The sequence below is a fragment of the Sinocyclocheilus grahami genome, unplaced genomic scaffold (genome assembly GCF_001515645.1).
Source record: "Sinocyclocheilus grahami isolate Dianchi unplaced genomic scaffold, SAMN03320097.WGS_v1.1 scaffold1343.1, whole genome shotgun sequence".
Classification (NCBI taxonomy): Eukaryota; Metazoa; Chordata; class Actinopteri; order Cypriniformes; family Cyprinidae; genus Sinocyclocheilus; species Sinocyclocheilus grahami.
This window is the reverse complement of record NW_015506522.1, coordinates 165,853-176,388: the sequence shown is the minus strand read 5'-3', so window position 1 is coordinate 176,388 and position 10,536 is coordinate 165,853.

Below are 10,536 nucleotides of genomic sequence, written 5' to 3'. Positions count from 1 at the left end.
TTGAGGCCATAACAAACAGACCAGCTGTAGTCCAAAGTAGTCGTTTTTTTTGCAACAGCCATATTTGCTTACTCTCCCTTTGCCATCAGTTATTAAATCCTGCCCAGTTATTCAGGGAATGATGTCCTACGATTATGGCTTTGCTGGTGTTTATCACATTTGCGCTTTTGATTGGTATTGCTCTGTTTAACATAGTTTGAGAACTTGCTGATTAGAGAGTGGACATGTTTTATTGTAGCCTGAAGGCCTGTTAACACCAACGCAAATGTGAAAATTCAGTCCAATTTTCATATGCGATGTCCATTCCAGATTCTGACATTTTCAATTGAATGAATGCTGTTTGTAATGCCTTAAATTCAACATCTTTAATTTGTTCTAATCTATTTTCTATTGCACTGAAGAAAACCAGTGACAACAAAGCTGTATATCCAAAATCGCAAACAGTCTTTAAGGGTTCTACATTTGGTTTGAATCTTAATTTACAACCCAGCAGTGGTGGACAGTAACTAAGTATTTTTACTTTTTTACTGTTGGGTGCAGTTTTCAAGTATCTATACTTTACTGGAGTATTTTTATTTTGGGAAACAAACTTTTACTTCACTACATTCAAAATCATAACATTGTACTTTTTACTTCACTACATTTCATAAAAACATGTTGTTCCTCATCATTTTGAACTGGATATATTATCATGCACTAGCCTACACAACGTGATACCAGTGTCCGATTCGTAAACGAGCTGATTCCTTTCAATTAACGTCTAGCGTAGCGTTAGTTCTGGCAGGTCACGTTAGTCAAGCTCGCATCAGCTGACTCTCAGCTGATCCCCATCTACCTATGGGAATATGACACCTATCTAAGCATTCATATATAAGGTCCCTCAGTATTATCAGCAGTTTTCGCATTGCTCAATAGCTAATTACCCTCCTCCATCCCCAACTCCTCCTCTGTCCGTCAGGATTCAGCCTTCTGATTCTCCTTTGAATCAGACTAATTCTAAAATGTGTACATAACATTATTGAACTTTAACGATATCTGCATACATTTATGTTGGTTCTGTTCTGTTTACCCTGGGGGGTTATTGCTGCTCTCTCTGCTCTCATCCATGCTAGGCTGCATGGATGCGCAGGGAGTTCTTGCCCAGAACAGAACCACACCGCCAATCCAAACTGTATGCTAATTGTCAATCATCTTTGACAATAGTGGTCCTGACAGAACTGTTAAATCGGTTCGTAAATCGCACTGAACAATTCATTCACGAATTGTATGGAGCTGATTGCAGCTGTTCTTGAGTCAACAACTCACTGATTCAAATGATCAGTCTCCAGTTAACAGTCAACTAAATGTACAAGTCTGACCCAAAATGAGCCAAGAACGGGAGATCCTCGAAGCTTGTTACTAATGCAAAATTTTTGCATTCATTATTTTTATAGACATGTATTTTTAGCAGGAGTATCTGAGTAGGCTATATAAAATTGCTAAATAAATAAACATTCATTTATAAGTACTTTTTAATTTTAAGACTTTTACTAATACTTTTACTACTTTTTACTACTTTTTTAGTACATTTAAAACTCAAGTTATGTTGTACTTTTACCCAAGTAAAATTAAGAAGGAGTACTTAATACTTTTACTGGAGTAATATTCTGTATGGGTATCTACACTAGTCAACATTTGAAGTGGATCAAAAAAGTTGATCAAAACTTTTAGGTTTTAGGATAACTTTGATGAAAGGTTTTGATCCACTTCAAATGTTGACTACTACATACTTTTCCTCAAGTACAATTCTTATCACCCAATGTAATTGCAGGAAACCATTCGAATGGGACCAGAGGTGAGAATGTGTGTTTTCTAGATGTTTGATTCTGTGGTTACAGGTCATGTGACACGGTTGCATGCATTACATATGATATATGTCTTTTAATAAAAAATGTATTGATATTATTTTATTATAAATAAACATGAGTTTATAGAAGTGGCTGCTTGCAATAAAACCATGAACGTAAGCAGAGAAATCGAGACGTATTTTACCTGACACTGATGTTCACAGACATGATTCGGACAGGATTAGATTTTAATGAAAAGTAAATTTGCTCTGGAATTTGTACATAGGATTTGTGAGAAAAACAGACTTGGCAAATTCAGATATAAGATTAAAAATGCGAAGTACATCAAAGTACAAATTTCAAAGTACAAACATCCTCTGGGAAAAGTAGCCCCGTCTGTTCAAATTTAAAATGTTAATGGCACCGCTTTTACACACCAAACATTCATCTTGGTGTGAACAGGCCTTGAGAGTACTGAGAGAAGAAAAACATAAATGATGCATAGCACTTTCTCAAAATAAAAACAAAAAACAAATCCCCAGAAACCATAGGGGGGATCTGCCTGAGGAGAGCAGGCCGAAGCTGCTGACCTGAGTGCCGCCAAACTGATTGTGCTTATTTGTTCAGATGGTTTTTCCATAAAAAAGGTGACAGTTCTTTGCTGCCGTATGGGTGCATCAGAGTTTAATCTACAATTCAATGCAGTTGCATGCGTACCTCAAATGCAGTTTGAGTGCTCGGATTACAAGACGTTGTGGATCCCATTTACACCTGTATTTAGCACTGACCGTCAGCTGTAAATCTAGGACAGATGTTAATACCAGATGTATGCTGTGCCTTTGTCTTTTCCTGCTTCTCATTCACACATTGCTTTTTACACCAATACAGAGTGAGAAGGAAAGACACAAGAGGGGGATGGATAAAGTTTTCAAGAGATTTACAGAAAAAGGAAACACTAAAGAAGAGACGAAAGAGGGAAGAGGGAAGGCAGTATCTAAATTGGAATGTCTGTCGGTGCCTCACATGCTCAATAATCTATTTACCATGCAGAATTAAGATTTCTGCTATCCAGCACATTGCAGCTCCAATCCCTAAAGCCAGGACGGATAATCCAAAATCCCTCTTAGGTCCTGTGAGGCCAGCCCTGGAGCAACAGAGTCAGGAGAGCTGCAGAGTCCTCTGGGTGCTTCAGAGATCTTCTGCACGTCCATTACTGTGTATTTGGAGGCATTTAAAATGTGTGAACTTGACTCAGTTTTAGTAATCTACTGAATTCTGAAGCCTGGAACTGAATCACATTCACACATTTTTATTGTTCACGCATGCTGAAAATGATATATGGACACCAGTCGCTGTGAGAAACAGAGCAGGGGACAGGGTTTGGGGAAACGAACAAGAGATGTTTTCAGTTTGTTGTGCTTGGATTGGTAGAGCATGAAAAGGCGAGGAGTTGAAATGAGTAAACCAGTGTCACCAGTGTGTCAAAATAAAAACATTTCTCAATTAACTTAAAAGGGATACATGAAAATGCTTGCATCGTTTACTCATCCTCATGCCCTTCCAAACCACATGCTGCTATTGTTTCTGTGGAAACATTTTGAATGATGAATCTTCACACTGCTTTTTTCCCATACACTTATAGTTCATAGTGACCAGAGGCTGTCAAACTCCACAAAGAATCCAAAAATGCCTAAAAAAGAACAATAAAAGTAATTGAGACTTTAGCTTTGTGTGAGGAACTGATCGAAATGTAAGTCATTATTCTCTGATAATCTTTACCTTTGTAGCAGCTCTCAAATTTCATTCATACACCACTGTTCAAAAATATTTTTACAATTTAAAATAACTGCTTTCTATTTTAAAATATTTTATTTAAAATGTAATTTATTCCTGTGATAGCAAACCTGAATTTTCAGCATCATTACTCTTCAATGACTTCAGTGTCACAAGATCCTTCAAAAATCATTTTTAATATGCTCATTTGGTGCATTTGATTATATTCCAAAATGAGCACGTTGAGCGTCGCCGATAAAGCGGCTTCTTTTATTTGAAGTGTCAAATAAGCTGATTCAGATGACGTCTCGGGATTCCCTGGCGCGTCGCGAAGGAACTCTCGCGAGAAGAAACAGGGTCCAACACTCGACGGGGCAAAACACACACACACACACACACACACACAAAAACAAAGGGACAACAACCACAGCTGTGATATATCAACAATCAAATTAGCATTTTATAGGGTGACCATATTTTAGTTTTCCAAAAAGAGGACAGTGGGTGCGGGCGGGCCGGGGGCTGGGGTGTGCTTGGTTGGTGGTTATTAAAGTATCTTAATGCCGAAAGCGCCCAAAGTAGCGCAATCTCAAATATCAAAACTCAAAACATGTAATTTACATACCTAATATACATATTTTACAGTCGCTGTTATGCATATTTACCATAAACACAGCTAAAAAGCTTGCTACCAGTGGCCGTCCTTCACAAAACTTATGTTTCAGTCTCAATAGAATTCAAAATGTTTCAATACAAGCATCTCAGTCAAATGTAATTTATGCAACATTTCAAACCTTTAACCCACGCGGGAAAATCAAGCCATGGCAACAGTTTAAAAGCAGCTCAAATCCATCCATCAAAAAAAAAAAAAAAAAAAAAAAACCGCGGACTTGACAACTCTGCATCCACTACCAGTGGCCGTCCTTCACAAAACTTAACATCTGTTTTATCACAGGTAGAATGCAAAATGCTTCAATACAAGCATTTCAGTCAAATGTAATTTATGCAACATTTCAAACCTTTAACCCACGGGGGAAAATCAAGCCATGGCAACAGTTTAAGAATAGCCCAATTCCATTGGGAAAAAAAACCGCGGACTTGACAACTCTGCATCCAACACGAGCTGCAGGAGTCAGAAGTGACTGATCACGGGTTGAGGAGAGATGGATGACAGACCATGCTGGAGGATTTGCTGCTCCATTGCGTTGTGTTACCTTTGTTGTGTTGTGGCTTATTTCCGTTGCGTTGTGCAAATTTTGCTGTGTTGTGGATTGTTTGTTGTGTTGTGCTAATTTTGTTGTGCTGTGTCTTGTTTCCGTTGTGTTGCGGCTTGTTTCCACTGTGTTGTGCTAATTATGTTGTGCTGTGTCTTGTTTCCGTTGTGTTGTGGCCTTTTTCCGTTGTGTTGCGGCTTGTTTCCACGGTGTTGTGCTAATTTTGTTGTGCTGTGTCTTGTTTCCGTTGTGTTGTGACTTGTTTCTGTTGTGTTGCGGCTTGTTTCCCCTGTGTTGTGCTAATTTTGTTGTGTTGTGGTTTGTTTCCGTTGTGTTGCGGCTTGTTTCCACTGTGTTGTGCTAATTTTGTTGTGTTCGGTCTTGTTTCAGCTTGTTTCCACTGTGTTGTGCTAATTTTGTTGTGTTCTGTCTTGATTCCGTTGTGTTGCGGCTTGTTTCCACTGTGCTGTGCTAATTTTGTTGTGCTGTGTCTTGTTTCCGTTGTGTTGTGGCTTGTTTCTGTTGCTTTGTGCTGATTCCGTTGTGTTGCAGCTTGTTTCCACTGTGTTGTGCTAATTTTGTTGTGTTGTGTCTTGTTTCCGTTGCGTTATGCTAATTCTGTTGTGTTGTGGAGATTTCGTTGTGTTTTGCACTACTGGGCCACTTTACTGACAGCTCCGGGTCACAATGCTGTCTTAGTTTGAATGTACAGGAGCAAACCAAAATGGTCCTTTTATGCTCCACAAAAGAAACACCATACAGGTTTGGCATGACGTGAGGGTGAGTAAATGACAGAATCTTCATTCCATTGCATTTTAGGCTCACACTGTTCCTTTAAGTAACTGACATTCCTATCTGTGTGTTTTAATACCAAGGATTTAAAAATTCTGGTTAAATATATCACTAAACTAGGCGTATAGCAGTGTGACTTACAGGAAACACTGTGCGTCTGTTTGGAGGCTGCATTCCCAGGCTCCAGTGTTAATAATTGGGAGATAACTCGGGTAACAAAGAGGGCAGCCAGAGCAGCAGATTTCCCCCTCATCTCCAGTTACTCATTACAGGAATATGAAACCAGAGGATTTCTGTAGCATTTGCTGGCCTGATGAGCCCTGCGCTGTGTGTGGATGTCTTTGATTAGGCTTTGGAATTAGAAGTGTAATGTGTCATAGAGAGGAGATGGATAAATGCGCAGGGCTTCGGGCCTGCGAATGCAAGCGGCAGCTGCACAACAGCTGACAGGCTCCTGGCAGAGCAACAGCAGTAAAACACACCTTCAGCGAGGCCCCTACACTGAGTCATGTGTGCGCACACACGGTTGCTATGGTAACACACAGCTGTCAAGTGCATCAGACCACACCCCAGTGGACCGGCAAATACACACCAATGAGGTGATCTACTGATGAGTTGACACTCACAGCACACACTATATCTGTGTTTCTCGCTCTCTCTTACACAAACGGACACGAGCAAATTCGCCCTCAAGCTCCAAATGGAAAAATGATGACACAGGGGAAGTATTAAGCCATTCAAACAGAAACAGTTAATGTGATTGTTGTGTAAATGAAAGATGTCATCATCTCATTAGACGTGGTTAGTCTAAGGATTGTGGCACAGCTCTCGCTTTCCGCTTTCCTTACTGTTACGGCTACCTATGTGTTGCAATGCTCATTTTGAAATAGCAACTTTTACTGTAAACCTCATAGATTTCTACACATACGTGGTTATGAATCATCAAGCAAGGAGGATTACTAGAAAAGACAACACTAGCTAAAATGGAAACGGGAAATGTCATCAAAGGCAAAAGTTAGTTACTGCAAAAAAAATCTGTAACGTCATTGGATGTTTTCCGTACGATTGGTTAATTATTCATATTTCCCCATGAGCTGATTCGCTACACACTATTCCTAAATATAAAAAAAATATTCCTAAATATTCAGCACGGAACATGATAATACTTCCCACCTGAGTACTGGACATTTTTCAGAGACAGGTCAGCAAATGTTTTCTTCCCATTTGCGATGTATATCTAAGCTTCTTAAAAGAAAGGGAAAAAAGACTTAATTTTGAAAAGAAAATAATTTTGAATAAACACTGTCAGTTTAGATTTCATGAAAAAAAATTGCTCAAATTTATTTCTGTTCATTCATGATTCTATACTTGCACACCTTTCTTTCGTCTGTGGGAGTGCAAAAGTTTTTTTTTAATCCGTCACATTTACTTATATAATTTGTACAACATAGATTCTTAAAAGAAGCTGCTTCGCATTAATAAACAGGAAAATAACACTGTAAATGTAAAATGATCAATGGTCACACTTTAATTTAAGGCCCAATTCTCACTATTAACAAACCATTAACTATTACTGTTGCCTCATTAATCTCCTAATTTGCTGCTTATTAATAGTTAGTTAGGTAGTTCTTACGGTCAGGTACTGATCAATTATGAAACAAATTAAATTTTTGTAAAGCAGCACTTCAGAATGCAACAATGTCATTATTCAACTCAATTCAGTGCAATAACTGTCAATGTTACAAAGTTAATCAGTTATTAAAAATGTGTTCAATTCATCTGTAAGCAGCTCTTCAGAAGGCAATAAGGTCATAATTCAGCTCAGTTCACTTCAGTGTTGATTCAGTTCAGTTCAACAACATTGTCAGTATTGCAAAGTTAGTGTCATTGTCTAGATCAATTCAGTTCAAATTTTGTTGTCATCTGATATTGTCAGTACAGTTACATCGATAATACTTCTCTTAATATTACTATTAATTGTGTGAAAGTCAATAGGGTCCAGTGTTGTTTTGGACCATTGAATTTCACTATATGGACAACATAGGTTTTAACAAAACAGTTGAAACATGAGAAAGAAAGGAATAAAGGTTTGAAGATGACAGAATTTTCTTTTCTTCAGTATAACAGAATACTGAATTTTGAACAGGTTTGTAACTCAATTTTAACTTCAATGTTTTAAGCTAGAAAGTGGAATCAGAAGTCTGTGGGTTGGCCTCACCTGCAGCTGACGCACCTCATCACCATGTCCTTCACAGGCCAGGTGGCCTCTGTGGAGAATTCCAGTTCAGTGTCATTCAGGGGACAAACTAAAAAATCAGCCAATGTCTATTGCTCACTGATTTGCAAAGGAAGGTGCTGACAGTCCCGGTGCATTGAAGCCCACCCTGTGTCTCTTTGTTTGAAGAGTGCAGTGTTTGCTGAGTGCTTGGACTGAAGACTGGGCCAAGCAAGGAGTTGAGTGAATGTATACTCTGAGGAATGAGTTCTTTTGTGAACCCACACCATCTCTGAGTGCTTTGTCTGTCAATCAGGCATTGGATGTCCAAGTAAGCTTATGCATTTCAGTTACCAAGAATAAAAGATCAATATCTATGAGTTATTCCAGAGAAAAGCGGGCAGTGCCTTTACCCATTTATGAAACAGCAGGTCTCCACACATTTAACAGTTCTGACATGACCATAAAGCAGCTGGAGCAGTTGCCATGGCAACGTAGGGGTTGACGGCGGTGTGACATTAGCCTTGCCATCAGAGGGGGAGGAGAACTTCAGTGAACACAAGGTCAGGGTCATACCACCTGCCCACATCTGCCTCTCTCAACACAGAATGATCAATATAACAGATAGACATAATGACAACTATACAGACCGACAGACAGATAGATAGATGGATGTCAGCTTAGTTTGGAGAACAGAGTTCACAAAAAAACAAACAAAAAAGTAGCCCTGTCTCCCCGTGGTTTCAAGTTGTAGTTTTAGCTAGCCACGTTCCTGCCACCGTAACTGGAAATTACCGCCAGGAAATTAAATTACTGGAAAATTTGCACTTTCCAGCGTTCCTGAATCCTGCATTGTGCCGACTTAAAGGGATAGTTCACCCAAAAAAGAACATTTTATGTTTACCTGCTTACCCCCTGGGCATCCAAGATGTAAGTGACTTTGTTTCTTCGGTAGAACACAAATGGAGATTTTTAACTCAAACCGTTGCAGTCTGTTAGTCCTATAATGTCAGTGAATGGGAATCACGGCTTTGAGAGTCATAAAACATACACAAATAAAACCAAATTAAACCCTGCGGCTCGTGACGATACATTGATGTGAAAAGACAAAACAATCAGTCCGTGCAAGAAACTGAACAGTATTTATATCATTTTTTTACCTCTGATTTTCACTGCAATGTCTGAACTGTCCTGAGTGCCTTCGCGCCTTATTCAGCCTGCGCGTGAGGCGTCTTCTTGCTTTACGGCGGATCGCAGATTTATAAGTGCATTGTCGCCACTTATCTCTCAAATGGACCATTGACACTATCTACAATCTCAATTGGGAGTGTCAATGGTCCATTTGAGAGATAGGTGGCGGCATTTTTGGGTGAACTATCCCTTTAATTTCAGCTGACAGTGTTTCATATGTAAATTAAATCGCGCACAGTGGATGTTGCTCACATTTGGTAAATGCAGGTCTCTTTACATTGAGATTTTATGATAATTTAATCTAGCTCATTGATTTTAGGCGGACTGATTTAAGTGTGCTGTAACATGACAGGACCTGACCTGTAGTTCTGACTTAAGGAGTTAGTTCACTCAAAAATCACTCACCCTCATGTCGTTCAAACCCCACAAGGTCTTTGTTCATCTTCGGAACACAAATTAACTATTTTTGATGAAATCCGAGAGCTTTCTGACCCTCCATAGACAACAATGCAACTGACACATTAAAGGCTCAGAAAGGTAGTAATGACATTCTTAAAATAGTCCATGTGACATCAGTGGTTCAGCCGTAATTTTATGAAGCAACGAGAATACTTTTTGTGTGCAAAGACATTTTTTTTTATTCAGCCATTTTTTCTTTTCTGTGTCAGATTTCGACACGCATTCACGACAGTACTGTACCACGACCCATGGTAGTTGCGTTGCTGTCTATGCAGTGTCAGAAAGCTCTTATATTTCATAAAAAAATATCTTAAAGGTATAGTTCACCCCAAAATTTAAATATTTTTGATGCATTCTGAGAGCTCTCTGACCCTCCCCTAGACAGCAATGCAATTACCACGATCAAGGTCCAGAAACGTAGCAAGGAGATCGGTAAAATAATCCATGTGACACCAGTGGTTCAACCGTAATTTTATGAAGCTACGAGAATACTTTTTGAATGCAAAGAAAACACTTTTTTAATACTTTATTCAAAGACAGTGAGAGAGGTTCAAAGACAGCCTTTGTCACAGTCTTGCGACCAAAGATAGCCTACAATACAGCATGATCATTGCAGTGTGTTTGCTGCTATGATCCAAGTTTACTGACCAACCAATAAAAACGTGACATGAAATCAACATGGCGCTAAAACATAAAACTGCTTAACGTTACCTCAATACCTCAAGCTCTTGTCCCTTCCTCTTTCGCCGCTTCCACTTTTTTTCAGCACACATAAAAAATACAACTGCTAAAGTGTGATTTATCATGCTTTTTTTGTTTACCACTAGCGCATCGCTGATGACCTTCATTCTTCTGTAGTAACGTGCGTCGTATCGTACGAGTCAATAGGTTTCATTATCGTAGTCTACACACATGTCGTACTCGTAGCCAAGTTTATTAGATCCATGTCGCACAGTGTGACATGCAGTAATCTTATAGGATTGCTAAAATCATGCAGTGTGTTTTGGGCTTAAGACTTGAAATTACTCATTTGACTTTCTCCATTAAATTTGCCCCTTCATACAGA